Below are 20182 nucleotides of genomic sequence, written 5' to 3'. Positions count from 1 at the left end.
TGTGGTGACATCATCATACGATTGTATTGTGAGGTTTGGCCTCTAGCCACGTTTGTCAAACCTCTGACCTGATACGAAATACTGCTTCTTTTGTTTGTTTCCTGCCTTTGTGACTACTTTTGGTTTATAGAGAGCTATTCCGTAGTTAAATGCAGCCTCGTCTCTTACACAATACCCACTCTTTTCTGATATATTATTCATGAACACAGCGTTGCGATTTCCACGTTGGGAGAGACAGCGTCGGCCAGGAGACACTGCAGACAACTTCATCCACACGCTCATACATCCACTAGGGAGGCACGTGGTCTGGAGCCAAACCCGGAGTCTGTCTGCCAGGGGACATTTTAGGGTACAGGCAGCGTGCTTCTCCATATTGATGTGCTCTCCCACCACTGCATTTCTGACGTACCACTAGGAACTCTGTATAAAAGGACCCAGAAGGAACCCCTACAAAGTCACTTCATAAAATGATGACAGGCAGTCTTGTTTTTATGTGTAATAGGTCGGTTGGTTCAAATGTATTAGCCTCTTAAATGTTTCTCAGGTGTGAGAGTCTAAGCAACTTGGATTGGTCCATGCTGGAGGAGGAAAATATCCATAGCTGAAAGCCGGGAACATCATAACCTCCGGTGGGGCCCTTCTGGCCTTTCCAAAGTCAAGGCTTAAATCAAAGGGTGACTTTTGCCATCAGAGCCCCTCGACTTTGGAACAACCTACCTGAGGAGATAAGGCTTGCAGAATCTGTAACTTCTTTTAAATCACTTCTTAAAACCCATTTTTATAGAACTGTTTTTAAGTATTTGTATTTTTCTATTCCATTATTGTGTTCATTGCCTATATGGCATGGTCTCCAACATGTTTTTTGTCTTGCTTCTATGTAGAGCACTTTGTAAACCCTGTTTTTAAAGGTGCTATATAAATAAAGTTGTTATTATTATTATTATTATTATTATTATTATCATGCGACGGTGGCTTGCATCTGACACTGTTGATCACCCCTAATGTACCTAAACAGTAACAGGTGTAACTGTGAAGGTGTTCCGAGACCGACTCACTCTCTGTCTCAAAGATAAGCCCCCCTCTACACACACATTGACTGACCAGATTGATCAGCTGCAACATGTGTGTCTTTCTGTGTGGGATAAGGTCAGCCGGTCTGGAGTCTGCTGTGGCTGGGGTCCTTTTGTCCTGAGGTGATGCAAGAAGGTGTCCGCTGAGCGAACAGAGGACGTGCAGTCTGAACAGCCGTCCTATCGCTATAAATGGAGAAGCAAAGAAGATAGCGGATGACCTCAGATCCACTGTCGACTATGTGGTGACAGGAGGTACTTTCTGAGCAGGACAGACATACTCACGTACCCTACGACTGTACTGCACATGTAGAGCACCTTCACAAACAAAGCGGATGTAATCTCGGTCCCGCAGCCCTCCAAAATACAACAACAGACATGCATGCCAAAGTTATTCGATAAATGCATTTTTTAAATTAATGGTTATCTGTGATGCCATTGAAAACATCTTATGTGAATAACAATTTTAGTGGTTGCTATATTTAGTATATCCTCTATATTTATATCTCTGTGAACACTAACATATTATAGAAACACTGTTGTTTCTAGTTACTCTCATCCAGATCTTATACATTTACACTGTCTCTGTTATTATTATTTACTATAATAATAATAACTATTATTTACTATATTATTTGTTAAAGGATACCAATACAATGATAGCTGTAGAAGAAGTAGAGTAAGATGAATGGGGTAAGGGGGGAATCAACATTTATTTATCAAGACTCCCCTTTTGCACATCTAGGTCAATTTTGGGGGTAGGGCATATTTTTTACCATCTGGGCTCTCGCACAGAAACAGACCGGAGCTGACTCCTGGTTCGCGGCTAGGTATGACATCATGCAATGTGACATCACTTCCCTTGGAGGCAAGTCACCTCTCACTCGACTGGAGCGTGAACACATAGCCATGCAGGGTTTCTGTGTGTGTGCATGTGAGCACATGACACTGCAGCGTCATCACTGCCCATCTCCATAGCCAAAGCTGTGCCTCTTGAAGCAGAGATTATGTCAGAAAGTGCCATGTTAACAGAGCTGCTGCGGCTGTTGTTGTTTTTGTTGTGGTGGTGGTGGTAGCTGCGATTACAATCTTTTTCAATTTATCTCCTGTAAGCCTAAAGAAAAGCAGCAAAAGGCAGCTGACATTAGGCAAAAATGGAAGGACGTGTTTGCCCAATTACGAGGAAAGGCCAGAGGACGCGCAGCTCCTCTGAGTCAGAAGAGAATCAACAGCCACGGTCAACGGATCAGAAAGAACAGTCATCACCACGTGGGCGCTCACCAGATAAAGACTCGTCGTCAGATTCCAATGTGGAGGCAGAAAGTGCGATGAAGAGGAGCCAGAGGTTCAGCAGCTCCTTCAGCTTTGGAGAAGATCGTCAGCTACAGCCAACTAAAGAGGGCAGAGAAGAAGAACAGTTTCCAAAGAACTCTGATGGAGTCACAGAGCTGGTGGAGGCAGAATGCATGCGAGATGCTTTTTGTGACACAAATCATCCTCCGAGGTCAGGTGTTTTCAGGCCTCAGGCATTATGGCTGGCTATGACGAGATGTCTCTCCCTTCGATGGCCTCCTTGTCTGTCAATCAACAGGCAAAGTAACAGGAAATTAGCCTACCAAGTGGACCTTGACCAATCAGAAGACATGCAGTCTTTTGTCAGCTCCGAATCAACCAATGAGAGCTCTTCAAGTACTACCTTGGATGATAGAGAAGTGACATTGGTGAAACGCAAGGAAGAGGAAGTTCAAAGCAGAGGGGTCAAAAGTGGTCCAGCCCCTTGTCGCGGGATTTCTCGTTCCTCCCCCACTCTGCCGAGAGCCAGACAAGCTACAGACTCTGCGCTAGCGTCATTGATCTTGGAGAAAGAAATGTTCCTGAGGATTGAGCTGGTAGATTCAGGAGCTGAGAGAGATGATTTACGCTACCGGGCAGAGTGGAAGCTGTCAGAGAGAACAAAGAAACTGGGAGAGGGAGTCTGGCTCTCTAGAAGCCAACAAAACAACGGCATGACCTATTAAGTTAGACGTTTGGTTGCCTTGATGGGGTCCTCTTTATATTATTCATTTACATTGGTTATTGCAACCATCAGTACATTGGTTATTGTAATCTTCTAATCTTAGTTTATGTGACTGCTGATGAGAAGTGGCCCAGATTTCAATGAATAATCGGTAATGTTGGTTTGGCATGATGGCCGTGTAAACTGCTGTGTGCCGACACAAATGCCGTGACTGGAGCTAACTAATTAGAAATGCTATTTTCAGAAACGCAGCACGGTTGGTGTTAATGTTTATTTTTCCGCCTTGCTGGGTCTCTCGGAGAACATTTTACACATGGCTGGCTCAATGCGTTGGGGGCGCGGGAGCTTGAATAGAAATATGTCATGTATTTATAAATAAAAGCCTTTTTGTGATATGGGTTTCACTTTTTTAATTTCTGTTATAACAAATGCAGGCCAGACATTTATAGTGGTGCTGGAAAGGGGCATCCTCGTTGCAAGATGATGCTCAAATTTCCCACAAACATTGTATGTGAGGAACATTTGGGGCATTGTTTTTGTTTCTCATAGTTTGTCTGCATGCTTAGAACAATTTCATGTTTTGAATTTTACACCAAATTAGGATTTATAGTCATTATGCATTAAAACAATAACAGAAAAGCAATGTGGTTTTATACACACCAAATAAATTTGATTACAAACCCAAATTTAAGTTTCATGGTCAGTGTGTGTCAGCAGTCTTTAGCAAATCCCACCGACTTTTCTATTTATTCATTTGGTGATTTGTGTTTTAAAAGTCTCAGACAGCATGTTTTTAATGCCTTGTGTGAGTAAGAACATGATTGGAATTATTTAAATGTATTTAATGTCTGTCAGAGTAACTACATTTCCAAAGTGTTTCAACAGTCTCTCAGCTGAGGAGAATTATAAGTAGTTTTAAAAAATAATAATTGAATTATTGCTCAAATCTAACAGCCTTTCATTTCCACATTTTGAGACAAAAATAAATGGAAATATAATAGTAGTGAATTACTCAAATTCTGACAGTCAACCCTTTTAAAGCAATTACCTGCAATAAAACATATGTGGCTGCAAAATTATGATTTTACACTACTAGTGATATTTTTATTGTAGCCTTTCCAGGAGTGTCTCTGCATAGCTGTAACTCATCTCTCCATGCAAGCACATAACAGAGCTCTGCTATGAATATGGATATGTGCAGTGTGCACAGTGTAGCTTCTTAAGCAGTAGTATTACATTGGGCCATGCCACTATCAATAACTGCAGACATCATACATTGCAATGCATGTTATTAGTGCTTTCCCAAATAAAATTGCACGTTTTAAATTTTGATTACTTAATCACACGGTAGCAGTCTCACTATCATACATTTTGCATTTGATGGCTTGCTTGTCACGTTCTCATTTCAAGTTAACTTGCTTCCTGTTTCTGCATGTACACCCATAGCTGACGGTACATCATGCAAATAGTTTCTTGTAACAAAACACATACAACAAATTGTTCCATCACGGGAAGATATTTTCTATTTTCCCAGCGATGTGACTGATTATTGTAACCGAAAATGGAGCACTGAGGAGTTGGCATGAGGTGCGGAGGCAGAGAGAGTTGCTTGGCTTGACTGCCAGTTACCCTGATCCCTGTAATGAGGAGCACTGGGGAAATACGAAGGCGAGATGGGAGGGTATAAACAATATTGTTTAGATTGTTTTTGAGTTATTTTTAGAAAAGGAATGAGACATTTGTATGCACATTTAAACTGTATATCTGGCACGTATTAACATCCGGAAGATGAAAAATACAGGTGGTGAGAGTGAAGAAGTGTCTGGTAAGGCAATGTGTGCATTTGTAAAAAAGGATGAGAAAAAGGAATGAAATGAGTCTCGTCTGTTGTGAGCCAGGAGTTTCATCCCTCAAGCCACACAACTAGCGCCCCATCGTCCCTAATGACTGCCTCATTAGGCAAATGATACATGTACCACAGACGATGACAGTCTTGGAGTGAGTATTCAATGATTACTCAGTTCCTCTTGGGTAAATTATGTTTAAATACTGAATGTATAACTCCTCAACTCCCAAGTCTTTATAGACTATGGAAAGGAGTAATTAAATAGCAACTATAGACGACTAATTAGTAAATATTGCTTTTTAAAATGAGTTTAGGAACTTTAGGTGATTTATGCATGGGATGTATGCTCATTTATTTTACGTTGTGCCAGATTCATTGTCACTAGGTCATTTACTTTACTTTATATTATATTAGACAATTTAAGTGATACTTTATCAACCACTGTGGAGAAATGCAGCTGCTGAAAATCTGCATTCCTAAAACGTAGGAAGAAACTCTTGGCTTCGATCCTGGTTTTAGTTTTGTCATGAAACACCAGCAAGCGAGCCAAGCTCCTAAACATTTAACAAGTAAAAATAATCTAATCTTCTTGTTGTAGGACATTGTGTTGCACAGCACCTTAGAAAAAATCGCATAGATACGTGTATTTAGCATACATTACCTTCATAAGTAATCAGTTATAGCAAATATAGGATAGCACAACATATTTGAGGGTTTTGCTTCATATTAAAAGTAAAGATGTATTTTTTGGATCAATTGTTAGTTGTTGCAATATGTTGTGACTGAAGTATGAAACGAGTGACATCGATGCACAAAAACAAGACTGAGGAGTTTTTACCTCGTAAAATGTTTCTCTTTCAGCACTCACAGACTGTTTCTGACCAGTTTTACTTCTGAACATAAAGTATTTCATGACTTTGTCTTTGTCTGGCTGTTCCAGAAACTATCAACAGCCTGACCTCCTCTGACAGGAAGCACTCACAAGATTGTAATGACACCATCATACTCTGGCAATCGTCAAGAGGGAAAGAAGGAAGTATTCCTCATCGTCAAGAGAGGGACAAAGCATAGAATGGCATGTTCCTCCGTCCCGGTTCCTCCTCAGTCATACAAGTGTGTTTGTTAACTCCTGGAAGGAACCGTCCCCAAAGATGGTTACGTAACGTGGCGATGGGCTGCTAATCCCAGCAGAGGACACACGTTCCAGTTGTTAAAGGACAAATGTACTTTCGGAGGCTCGCCAGACTGTAATTGCTTTATCTACTTGGCCTTTTAGTTATATTCTATTAGATTTCAAGCTTTAAAAAAAAGAAGGAAAAAAAAACATATTGCTCTTCCCCCACACCTCATACCATTTTTTAGATAATCTAATGACCAAAGTCTTAAAATATGCAGGAAAATAAGTCTTACAAACTTAATAATATTAACATAATGTCAATATTTGTCTGGCCCTGAAATCAAATCTTAGGAATGCATTAGAACTGATGGTATCTGTTCCTTTTGGCAGGCTTCAAATAAATCAGATTCATTTACAGGATATTGATTTTTTACTCACTGCAAATAAGTCCCAAGTTCAATTCCAAAGTATTGCCAATTATACGCAAAGTGTTGTAAAAAAGAAATTGATTGAAAATAGTTCCTCCCCAGGTTCATATCCACAATGTTAACAGCACAAGAGATAGAAACAAAACATATTACTTGTGTGTATGTGTGTGTGTATGTGTGTGTGTATGTGTGTGTGTTTTCTGCAGATTGGTTTGTGAATTTTCGTAAATTTCTCTACATTTGTGTTTCATAGCAGGCAGGATACCACGGTGGCACGAAGGGGCAAAGTGGACACTTTGCAAGTTGAACACTTGACTCAGGATGATGAATTGGAGGTGTGTGTGTGTGTGTGTGTGTGTGTGTGTGTCTCTGCGGAGGACAAAGAATGTGATGGATGATACCAGCGGGGCATTTGTGGTGACGGCCACACACACACACACACACACACACACACACACACCAACAGGCTTTGCAGATGGCCTGAAGTACCGTGGTGGCTGTTTGGGATTCTTATGAGACGTGTGCGTCCTTGTGGGCTCATAGTCTGCTGCATACATGTGCTTGGAATACAAGGGTGGTATTCTGCTACAGCACAGGGCTGATTGACTGATAGATTACTATCATGAGACTCTTCAATATTCCCGCCTGTGTCACCTACACACACAAATACACTGCTGTAACAAGATGCAAGTAGGTTCTGCTGACAGTGGGGTAGTGGTTAGGGGTAGGGTTTCCCTTTAGTACTTGGAAGTATTGGTTGGTTAAACATTATCTAGCTGCAGTCATCATCATCTGAACTTTACTCACATTGTCAGAGAAGGCTTCGGCTGGGGATTATGTGCCTCAAAGCCATACTAGACATTGCTGCTAAGTGAGATGGGCCTGATTCTCACTCATAATTCCCATTAATAATGCCCTTCTTCAAGCCTCACCCATAAAATCCAGTAAGCCCGAAGCAACTGGATTTGCTGTGTAGTAGAAATTGAATTTCTCCCTAATCTGTAAGGCTTAATCATACTCCCCTCCACCCCCCCATCATAACTAACGAGTATATATGAATATATTCCATAATATACATGACAAATACCCTTTTAATTGTCAAAAGGCTTAAATGGAACTTGTCTACAACCTTTATGCTTGTATGGTTGGACCAAACCGTTATAGGATGACCAAAACAACCTTTTTCTTTTAAGTTTGAAAATAGCCATAGTGGCAAAAATCTGTAATTGCTGAGTTCATGTTTATTCTCAACCAGAACGACTGTGAACCAACAACCCTCTTAACATTTTTTAATAGCAGAGCACAAGTATAGTAATCTGTGTTTAACCCTATGGGATGGCATGTGGTTACACTATGACTGTTGGTATGGATACAATATGAGGATTTTCTTGGAACGATGGCATGTGAATTGTGTGTCTTCATCGATCTCTGTCGGATTTCTCGTCTCATACTCATCTAATAATTTTCACTGCATAAACTAAAGCTGCAGGACTCCTGTAGATGATTGTCACAGTGCTGTAAAAAGTAATTAACGCTCCTACTTAAGTAACTTTAATAATGTTTTATTCACAATGGGGCCGACAAGGAGCTGGAAGTATGTTCTGATGTGAGAAAGTTAAGTTTAAACACCAATACTAATTGAAAAAAATTTACTGCTGAGGGTTGCTGTAATTTAATAGTACCAGGTAGGTGAACACCATGGAATGCATTTGTTTTCTGACTACATTGTGAAGACATCAAACACATTTTAATGTGCAGTATGGCAAGTTTCATGAACTTTTAATGTATCCTTCTTTCTAACTGCAGCTTTGCTCAAGATGAGAAATATGTATCTTTACTCTTAGAATCTTAATAGAAAAAAACTTGGATGTAATGGAAACAGTAAGTTCCTTAGTTCAAAATAATCCCTGAAATACTATTTTACAGTTCAGTTTGACAGTCGTGCCACGAAGATCGATTCTGGTTAGTGGCTCAAAGAAAGCCTTTTTTTTACTGAGTAATGATCTGCTTGGGTGATCATTTACAGAGCTTTCCATCAGTTTGCTTAGAAATGCCCTGAGAGGGTTTCCACTTTCTGAAGTGAAAAATTCACGTTACACAGTGATTTTCCACAGTGACGTTGCACTGTTCGTTACACCGTGACGCGTTACACCGTGACGCGTTACACCGTAACGCGTTACATATGTTAGAGGGGACATGGATCGCTAGACACTGCTGAACTTTTTTACATTTTTTCAAAAATGCATGAAACGCAATAAGCACGTCTGTTTAATTAGTTTGCACCGACTATTAATAACATGAGCATGGGAGAGGTTTTTGCAGTCAGAACTACTCGGATATAATTGTGCTGTCAAAGAAACCCTTGAGGTGAGTTCCGGCGTCTGTCATGTTCTTTGATGCAACATATCACACCTGTGTTGAGCTGACTGCAGTCTGTCCTTTGCCATGTTTCTATATTTCTCTCAACCTTCCTCACAAACCACATGTGATCATTCCGTGAAATAGTCATGCTTTGTCTGGTCAAGACGAGAAGGTCACATGGTTACAGCATCTTGGGTTGGTGTTCTGTGCATTTTCTTAGTGCTTGTTGAACACTTTGAGAAGTTTGCTCTGGTCAGTTTGCTGGGTTAAATGCGTCTTTGAGAACCTGTAAAGCTTTTGGTAGGCCAGAGGATAACTTTTAACTCCCAGATAGGATATATCTCCTTGAATGCCGACAGTGTTTTTGTCATTACTCTCACTGCCAGAAGGGGTAGACACAGGTCTCCGCACTGCATGTTTAACCCTGGAGTATCAAAAAATAATCATTTTAATCATAAACTAATGTCTATACATTTGAACTATCTGTGCAGACCTTTATCTAAAAGTAGCAGGGCAGAATAAGGTGAATATATTATCAATTGGTAATTAGAGTTTGCCCTCTTAAGACCTTAATTGTCTGCCTACATGGAGTTTCACGAGTATTCTTTATGCCGCAGGGCTAACTGCTCATACAGGAGGCTACAGTAGATTATGTGTGCGAGAATCACAAGGTCTAGTTCTGAGCTGCAGACCGTTCTGAAAACGATGTTCATAGAGGTCCATTGGTTCCCAAATACTCCTTGCATGTCTGTGCTTTTACTTGCCTTGTCATGCTCATGCTTGCTCGTGTGTGCCTCCATCCCAATTCAATTCAGCTGGGTCTTGTTTAGATGCATTCCCAGCTGCCCCACTGTACCCATTCATCACGCCTCAGTGAACAGAGCAGAGTTCAACGTAACTTGCATGCAACTGCCCGAGGGAGATTCTGGCATACAAACACTTTCAATAGCAACCGGGAATACATATCTTCAGCGGTATGTAAGCACTAATAAATGAATGTTCATGTCAATTCACCCAATACCACCTTATATAAGAATAATGATTCTGCTTCCAAGCGTGAAAAAAATCACATGTTTTATCTGATTACACAAGGAGATAGATGACTGTAATTTAGAATTGTTAAGTAGGGGGTGGATATTATTTGTAGGCAGAGTTGTGTAATGCCTTGTCTTTGTCATGAGGACACCGATAATCAAATAGCAGAGGAGGGCTGAGTGATGGAACATGTGGATGTCCGAAGTGAAGAGGGGAAAAAGACCAGATGGGTCCAAATGGCCGGCAGAGGTGTGGTCTTCAGAGAAGCAGACAGGACTAGACGAGTAGGTTTAACCGGCACCAGTACATCCCACATACAACAGGCCTTTTGTCTGAAACCAAATGTTTCACTTCAACACAGGAAGACCAGCCTGTAAAAAATGGACTTAATGACACATTGACATTTCAGCATTGTTTCTTTTGAACAATTTTAAACATGTTATAAAGTTATCAGACCAAGAACGTTGGTGAGTTTAAGAGGCATACCATTTACCAGTAATGGTTGTATTTATATACAACATTTAACTATATTACAGTTTCACTGAAACAAAAAGTCCATCTCTATTCTTTGTCAAGTCGTCCTGAAATGAATGTAACGGCTGCATTCTGTGCATCTTCATCCATTTGGGGAAAGTTTCCCTGTAAGCAGGGAGGTCCTGGGCTTCGGTCAAACTGACCTTTTTGCAATGATTTGAGTGAAGAAACTGGATGTTTTGTGCATTTATATTCTGGGTCAGCATGTAGCAAAGAGAGACACATTCAAAAGGTTATAAAACCATGAAAACATTCATACACAACACAATTGCTCAACGATTGCTCTGATAGACAATGCTGAAAAAACACACCATTACGCTCATAAACTTGGTTTGATGCCTATAATATTTGCATTTAAGTTAGTTAAACCTAAATAAATATCATAGTTCATGATTTTGTTTAGCCCCTCGCAGTTACCACATTCCCACTAATTCAGTTGGAACAATCACAGGAGACACGTCTCCTCACCCATGTGTGCAAGTGAAAATGTGTACTATACCATTCTCTGAAAAATACCTGTATGTCACCACACCAGGTTGGACACTGGCAACTAAGCAGCGTTATGTGCCGGGTGGAGAAATGCAGACGCATTGTATTTTTGTCCTCATGCAACACATTTAAAACCTACACATGTACGGTAATAGAAACACTTTGCTAAAACAAAAAAGCAGCCATCTGGTAGTTACAGAAGGTAATAACTAACTATGAGAACTACAAAGATAGATTGAAACATCCAAGCAAAAGCAAGGCACCACTTTATGCTGACTTCAAGAAACGCATGGAACGGTTTTCATGGAACTTATAAGAAAGTTAAATCTCCAACAGATAGCAGTGTGGTTTATCTCCAAAGGCAGCCGTGGTCCAGACCCGGAGGCTCTGTGAGAAATCCGTCACTAGTCTGTGTGTGTGTGTGTGTGTGTGTGTGTGTGTGTGTGTGTGTGTGTGTGTGTCTGTGTGTGTGTCACTCTCAGAAGTTTTTTCTTTTATCTCTCCCACTCTGACGTGCTCTTCCTTTCTGCCTCTCTTGCTTCAATCAGACTAATCATTCTCCTTGTTAATTGCTTCTTTACCCCGCGGAGCTGCCACGTCTCAGGCAGACTGTGAGCAGAATTGTGAGTTTTAAGATCTGATGTGTTCTGTGCTACACCTGCTCAAATATACCAATGTGTATCCTGATGTATTGTTCACATTTAACAGTAACAATCTAGAACAGAGGCTCATATTTTGGTGGGGTCCTTGACATGGAAAAGTATGTTTTAAAGTTTAGGTTTATAACATGGGTCACCGGCAAAGTAATCAATGTAAATCCTTTTGTTATATAACCGCCTCACTCCTGTGTGTGTATAGTCCAAGTGCAGTCACCCTGGATAGATAATGAGATATCAGTGACACATTGACAGCTTCCATGTCATCACTAACTTATGTAAGAAAATCTGGTGCCCAGCCATAGTCGCTAATATTTGTTAAATCCTGCTAAACATAATGTTAATGAGCTTGCATGACCATCTCCATATCCTGATTATACAAATGTGACCTATATACCTACATTCATTGCTTGAGCAAGAGACTGCCCATTATCAGGCATGCAATAAATAATCATGTCTAATGCTTTCTATGCAGCCAGCCAACAGTAAAACAATGTTTCCTTTCAATAGTTCAGATGATGCATCGTTCTGTGTTTGTGGAGGTTTTGCACCAATATTATCTCTTTCCATCTGCAGACAGAAATCCCTTTTAAACTGCTTTTCAAAAGAGGTTTTTTGATAAACAGAAATCCATAGAAGCACATTAGCTAAAGCTGGGACAGCATAAACCAAATGTGGATTATAACGACAGTTAGAATCGGGGAACAAACTTATCCCTGCCAAAATAGCTCATTACAAAAATCTAGAGACAACAGCAGAGGCCAACATTTGAGCTCTGGCTCTGTGCGTTTTAGACATTCCTTCTGTAAAGGACAGCCAGCATATAGCACTACCGATTCAGACCAATACCAGGACTATACAAATAAGATGAACATAGAGGTTGACAGTACTGCCATTTTTAGGCAAAACAGGTTTTGCATTTGTCCATAAATAGCCTAATCTGTTGCTTAAGTACACTTTTGTCAAGTCAAGAAACTTTTAAATTACACATTAATGTTTGTATCCTTGTAGCTGACACTGCAAGTTCAGTCTGTGAGCAGGTGACAGGTCAGTGTATTGCCCAAGGACCCTGTCGTATCACATTAGTGGATGTCAGGTTGAAGCCGGAGACCTTAGTGGCAGCTCTCAAACCAAAGCAGAATCAGCAGCACTTGCTTTTCCAGCAGCAGTCACACATCTGCATAAGCACTGCCTCGACACCGGGTTAGGTGCAAAGTCACATGTTACAAATCTATGATGTGAACCTCTGCCCTACGGCCAAATCACTGCCATATCTCACCCATGTTATCTATCACCCCTCTCTCGCCTCTGTTCGCATGCCCAAAGTACTTCTCCAGTCTGCTTTGTTGTCTACGCCCTTCCTCAAAGATCTTTGCTGTGCAGAATCAATTAGTACAAGAGTTCTGGCTGATGGGCATAGAAAAGATGGTCAGACAAGCATAGTTCAAAGCTGACAAGCTGCGTCTGGATAAACATTAAAGCTTATTCAGTGCTTTATATGTCACCTTGCCTTAGGACAGAGCAAGAGAAAAAGAGAGAGCTATTCTTGACTGGGTGAGCATCAGGGAGGAATAGAGCAGGAATTGGAAACAGGGATTAGAGGCAGTGCATAGCCTCTACACTCTGTAAAACATATCTTTTTTTTTAATTATCTATGACTAATAAGCATTCATGTAATTGCGTCGGGCTTCATTTTATGTTTTTGAACCGGGAAACCATATTAATTTGGATCAGCTACTATACATGTGCTTTTGGTAGTTATGTGGTCAAAACAACAACAGTCATATTTTGATTGTAAGCACTGCAAATCCAAATTTAATTAATTTAAATGTCCTTTTCTGTCCTTTTCTGTCCCGCTTGTCCCGCTCCGCTCTCCCGTGTGTGCTCCACCCTCTCATTTATGAGGCTTCCCAGCTCTGCCTCAATCAGGTGTCTTAAGCACCTGCAGCTGGGTGCGTGACGAGGCAGTCTGGGACATGTAGTGTCGGCCATGGCGGCCATTTTGTGGGGTGGCCGCTGCTCCTGAGTGGGAACGTAGCGCCCCTCCACTATCTGTCCCCTTGTGATGCCACGGTATTCATTTTAGTCAAAATGTGACTGACTGCTTCTGAGGAACTCCATTTCAGATTTTTAAAAAAATATATAAACGTTCAAGGAATTGGGCTGTTTCACTGTTTTAATAGGCCTACAAATTATTGACATATATAATCATGAACAAAAAATACTGGATAGATACTCAAAGTTTATGAAGTGTAAGTTGACAGCAGTTAAATAACCAAATATCCTATCTGTGTGCCCAAATATATGAGTTCAACTGTCTTTTTTGTTTTGTTTTGTCAACAACAAGGACAACATAAAGGTCAGTTGCAGCATTACCAGCTCTCGAGAAGAAGAGACAACTCCTGATATTACTGATGATGCATTCAAAAGCACTCAAAGCAGATGCATTATGCTGCTTGATGGAGAAATGATGGGCCCATGTTGTGGGCGAGGGGAAGCTATTATTATTTCTTATGTTTACCACTGGGTGTGTTGCGGATGCACGTGCATAACGACTTGGTTTGGAGGAAGGCATACAATTGGCACACTTCTTGACAGCTGCCAACACTGCTATATTGGTATATGATAATCAATGTGGACTTCAAGAAAGCCCAAGGCCACATATTAATGATTTTACATTGTGTTGAAGTCCCAAAGCATGTCTCTTCTACCGACCACTATTGCTTGGCATATACCAGCTAGACATTTTACAGGAAAGGATGTGCTAATTCACTGGCAGTTAGGAAATGAATACAATGGATATCAGGCAACAGGTTGATTGACTGACTGACAGATGTTTATATTTAGTAAATGTTTAGACTAAAGTGACATTTATGAGCCCTGAAATGAACTGGTGACCTATATTTATTTGACCCCCCCCCCCCCCCCCCCCCCAGTGAAAGCTGGAATTAACCTTCTGATCCTGATTTGTTATAGAAAACTGATAGATGTATAGATCATGGAATATATAACCATGTATGTGTATATATATCTACATTATATATAATTGCAATTTATTGTATCAATCTGCTAAGCTGTGTCTTATCTGTCAGATAATGATATACTCATGCGTCTCTAATGCTTCTCCACATTCTGTAGAAAGACGAGATTCTTCTCCAGAGTTACTGCAGCCTGCAGTCTGTTCTGAAACGCACAAAGTCACCGGGAGTCCATTATGGGTTTTTTTTTGTTCACAATATAAAGTTGTTTTTATAAAATCCGTCACCAGCCAATTAAATGTGCACATGTCCAGCTCGCTCAGCCATGTTTATGAGATTATATTTAGTTTAGCTTGTAGGGGTAAATTCAGCGTAACTATTATCATAGATCACAAATCTTCTTAGTTTTCTCTCAACCTTTACATCAAAGAATACATAAATTAACATCTCAATATCGCTGTTTGGAGAATGGTTGTATCATTATATCAATCAGTGCTTCAGTCTCTAAATGTTCAAGTAATTATGCATAATTAGCACTTGCCATCTAACTTAGTAGCAAAGCGACCAGCGGTTGTAAACTTTGTATCCACATTGTTTGCCACACAGGTTGGAACCTTTCACAGTTTGTCAGACTGCACTGAACCAGCCAAACTATACTCTCAATGATGCATAACTTAATATAACAAATATAAACTGTAATCAAACCTCTGTCCATCTTGCTGTGAGTCAACAGTGTTTACCAAGCAGTGCTGCCGTGGGAAGTTATCATGGCTGACATGTCGAACCATGACAAGTAATCTCATGCATGTGATGTATAACTAGGAAATGAAATTAAAATTCTACTTCAGTTAAATTTTTTTGACATGAAGAACTTCCCACAAATTAATTAAGAGGCATCTTCTTACATTAACGCTTCACTAAATTTGTAGCCACAACTGGAATTCAGGTCGCTCCATGAATTCAGGTCGCTCCATCTCGTGATGAATGATTTTAACTTCATAAAAATATATATTTGTAATGTATTAAGGTGAAACAACCCACACTCTGTCTCACCATCTCTGTTTCCACGTTCTGTGGAGAGTCGAGAGTTCAGACAGCAGAACAGAAGCGGCAGGTCAGCTGCTCGGCTCTCAACACACATCTTCACTATTACTATGCAAAACGTTTTCCTTTATGAACGTGAGTAATTGCAGTGAGTGTAGATGCTCCTACCCCACATTCCCCAGAATGAACACCAAACCACAAGTCCTTTCCGACAGACGTGGAGGACACTTCACTCTGGATCTGAGTTCACTGAGCCAGGGGGATATTTCTAGGTCAGGGAAACGGACAAGTATTAGTATACATTTCATATGTACTGTAGATTTCACAATTTCTCAAAGGCAGAGAGAGTGTGTAATGCTTTATTTAGCTTGGTTGTCTGTTTGCTCATTGGAGCGATCCATGTTACATTATTATTCATGACTGAACCAACATGCTAGTGGTAAATGTTTAATTCTACAAATGAGGACTTCAGAATTAACTCTATTTTTAGCCAGTTAAACAGAGGAAAGACTGTTCTTCAAAATAAGCTTGTGCATGCATTGTATGTAGTAAGAAGAGTATTTGTGTGGATCTCAAACATTGCAGATTTAATCCTTTTACATGTTTTTAAACATTTCAGAATTCAAATGCATATCAGAGTAGTACTCGCATAGAAAGTGGTTTCAGAAATTTGATTTATCGGGGCTAAAGCACTGCACTCATCAGCCTGTCGCTACAGACTTCTGTCCGCTGTTAACTAACCATAATGGATCCATTCAGAAGCATGGCTATTCAGATTAATTGAGCTGAGTTTATGCTGTGATTGAAGAGAACAGTTAGCTATTCGGCCCTCATCAGGGATTCTGAGCGAGGACCTGATTCTCTCGTATTTGCAGGTGGCTCTTCGGCCTGCAGACCAAACGGACTGTGAATATTATATAATATTCAAAAGATTTGACTGGTTGAGCCTGTTCGACATTACACAGCCTACGTGCTGTATGACATACTTTGTTCTGGGCAACAGCATCTCTGAAGCTCTGCATGTCCTGAGAGGGAGGGGCAATAAGTGGGCATGTTTCTTCAATATGTGCCCTATGGAGAGTGAGAGAGTCACCCTCTGCTGGTGCAGTTGTTACCTCAGAGAGAAATATCAAAATTCACGAGGCGTAGCATGCATTACCCTTCCTTTTTTAAACTTTTCATTGAACATTTTGACTCGTTACCACATTGCCGCACACCTTTTATCTCCAGTTTCAGCACTTTCCTTCGCACTGTCAGTGTACAGTATGTGAATGATAAATGCTTCTGTAATATAATTTTCTACTGGCTAGCAGTATTTAGTGGAGTCTTTGATGCTTTACCACCATGTGTAGATCAGTGGAATAGTGTGCAAGCATTGACTGTCGCGTCACACGGGTACATGTGTGTCAGAATGGGAACACACTCATAAGAACATAGCAGCACTGGTGTTCATAAACTCAAGACATTTAATCCAATCTGAATAGTTGTGTGCACTAAAAGATCAAACGTATTATTGAATTTCCAAGAAGGGCAACACAGCAAGCATCATTTGGATTGTGCCTTTTAAGATAAACTGTCTATTTGTCTCATAAATGACACACACATCTTATTATGTGTATGTTTTAGTGTCACCTCATCTACAACTGCAGATAAGATTTATAAGACAAGATAAAGTATTCCTTTCTAGAAAGATAAACAGTCAGGGGTTCAACCAATTTATTAGGCTTGTACATCTTCGCTGCTAAAACCACCTTCTACTACAGAAGCAGACCACTAGGGGGACACATTGAGCCATTTAAATCCAAGTTAACCAACATTCATCTCTCTACTTATGGATGAATTTACATCTCTCCATTGCACCTTACTAATTCTGCTTCCTCCCTGGAGTCGTTGTGACTTCACGTCTTATTGGGTCCATTGGACCTGGAGGTGTCTGATGCCTGGTGAGCCGGCCTCCCGTGTTGGCCCTGCTGATGCCCCGCCCCCCCTCCTCTCTACCTGTTTCATGGATTGGAGTTCCATTCATACATTGTCATATTCATGTAATGTGTTTATGTAACTTTGTAAATGCTGTTCATTCTGTACACATGACATCTATTGCATCCGTCCATCCGGGGAGAGGGATCCTCCTCTGTTGCTCTCCTGAAGGTTTCTTCCCTTTTTTCCCTGTGAAAGGTTATTTTTGGGGAGTTTTTCCTGATCCGATGTGAGGTCCTGTGACAGGGATGTCGTATGTGTACAGATTGTAAAGCCCTCTGAGGCAAATTTGTGATATTGGGCTATACAAAATAAATTTAATTTAATTTAATTGAATCTCTTTTGTCAGTATGACATTTTATTTAAGAGATAGTTCATAGAGGGATAAGATAAGATAAGATAAGATAATCCTTTATTAGTCCCTCAGTAACACATGATCCCCTTGTTTTATTTCCCCTTCTAAGTTAAGTGCAAAGCGTCAAACGTAAGTGTAAACAAGTAATGCCCCTCTCTTAATCATGTTTTAAGTTCAGACAGAGCTTGACATGAAAAGTTATTAGACCACATCAGAATATGAGAATATAATCAACTTTCTATCATTGTATCCAATAGGGATATTGCATTCGGCCATTTAAAATGTCAACATTGAAATTGACGGTATCTTTTCGAAGTGAAGATACTCTCTTTCACTGCTGGAGATTTGTGAATGTCAAAATCCCATTTGCTATAATTTGAGAGAGCATGTCTAATGCAGAAAAGGTACGTGGGGGAAACAAATGAAATGAGATCAGATTTTTTAAAAACAGATTTAGAGGTATCGCCATAACTCTGTATGTCCACCCTTCCTCATCTGTACATCACATCTGTGCTGTGTGTGGTTATTTACCCTCAAACTATCTCTTCCTTTTATCTTCCCCTCTGGAATAGACATGCAGGGCTTTTGATTCTGGCTGTGGTTGGCCAGTCTCAGTGGAGTTAACTGTGACAGATCCTCTCTGGCGGAAGAAAAGATGGAGTTTCACACAGAAAGCCCTCGGGACACATTTTTACCACTAACTCCCCTTTTGTCTCCTGTTTTCTTTTTTGCTTCGTCATATTCCTCACACTCAGCTGGAGTCTGCTGAATATCAATGTTCTCCCCTGTCCTAATAAGATAGAGAGAGTGTGTGTGATCTTCACACAGTCTATGGAGGGAAAGAGTTGACTTAGGAGGAGATATTGGGGAATATGCTGCCTTTGTGTGAGAAGCTTCAACAATCCAAAGACATGAATATCCAAATCTGATTCCATTCCTCTTACATCCTGCTTTTCCCTGGGCGTATTCATGATATCTCTGTCATTCGCCACTTTCAAAACCGCACTTAAAACCCATTAATTTAAATCTGCATTTAGGCTGTGATACTAGTGAAAAAGTCATCTTTTTTTGTTTTTTTTGTTTTGCTGTTGCTTCTATTGTTTACCATGTAAAGTGCCTTGAGTACCTTTTAAGGCGCTATACAAATAAAATGGATTATTATTATCATGATTATCCTCTTTGAAGAATGTCAACAGACTGTATGTTGTTTAATAAGTAATGCAATTGTATATTTTACTATTTGCTCTATACACAAGACTGGTAGAGGAGAGGTCAGGGGTCACCAAACCATTTGGATTCATCCTCTAAAAAAGGTTAAACAAAAACAACTGTTTTAAGTCAGTGTTTTTCCATTAATGCATTTCTAAAACAATACGTGAAATATGAACAACGTGTCGTTTTTTTGTTGCATGACACTTTGATTGAGCAGTTCATTCTGCGATAAAAAAGGTTCGGGGAGCTAAAACATTCGGTTTGGGGGAGGAGCTAAAAAAAGCTTTTAGCTCCTCCCCCACACCACTCACGAATGTCACCGTTTCCATAGTAACAGTCATTATGTATACTGGTTCTGTGATTCCTTTATCACAAACATTCGGTTCAGTAACATCACGTGACCTCTTCACGGAACACAGAGCCAGAGGGTATAAATAGAAGCGAGCGCGGCTAGTCCGGTGGGATTTTATAGTGACCTCTAAAGGCAGCGGCCCCTTGGGGGCCAACGGTATGTAAGACTCCCGTCGACATACTGACGCAGCAGCTGAGGAGAGACTGACAACCTCAGAACCAGCTGCTGCACGCCGGACGGCGGCTGAACTACCGACATCCCATAACGAGACGGCGGGACTCGGTAAACCTCTTCTCTCCACGGCGAACCGCCACCTTATCGCGGTGGAGGAGTTTGAGTGGCTCGGTGACCCTGAGCCCAGATTAAGAGCGGTTCAAACACACAAATAACGTCACCATGTTGTTTACAACAAGTGTGGAGAAGTGCTTTTAATGTTATTATTTGTATCTGATCAATATCAGTACGTACTCAGATGTTGTGTGAACAATAGACATTTAAGAGTCCGCCCATTCCTGTCCACGTTTCTCTTTGTGGAGCAACAGGTGAAATCACTTCTCTCCTGTCGCTCCCGTGTGTGTGAATATGGCGCTGGAGTCGAGGGCGGGGCTTAACAGAATACACATGTGTGATTGTCCGAGGAGGATCACGTGAGATGATTTACAATGCGTGTAATTGGTCGGTGTGTTTCCTGGACCGGAGAACGAGAGACGG

Source organism: Cyclopterus lumpus, chromosome 11, assembly GCF_009769545.1.
Source record: "Cyclopterus lumpus isolate fCycLum1 chromosome 11, fCycLum1.pri, whole genome shotgun sequence".
Lineage (NCBI taxonomy): Eukaryota > Metazoa > Chordata > Actinopteri > Perciformes > Cyclopteridae > Cyclopterus > Cyclopterus lumpus.
The sequence above is the reverse complement of the archived record's forward strand: the minus strand, read 5'-3'. Positions refer to the sequence as shown.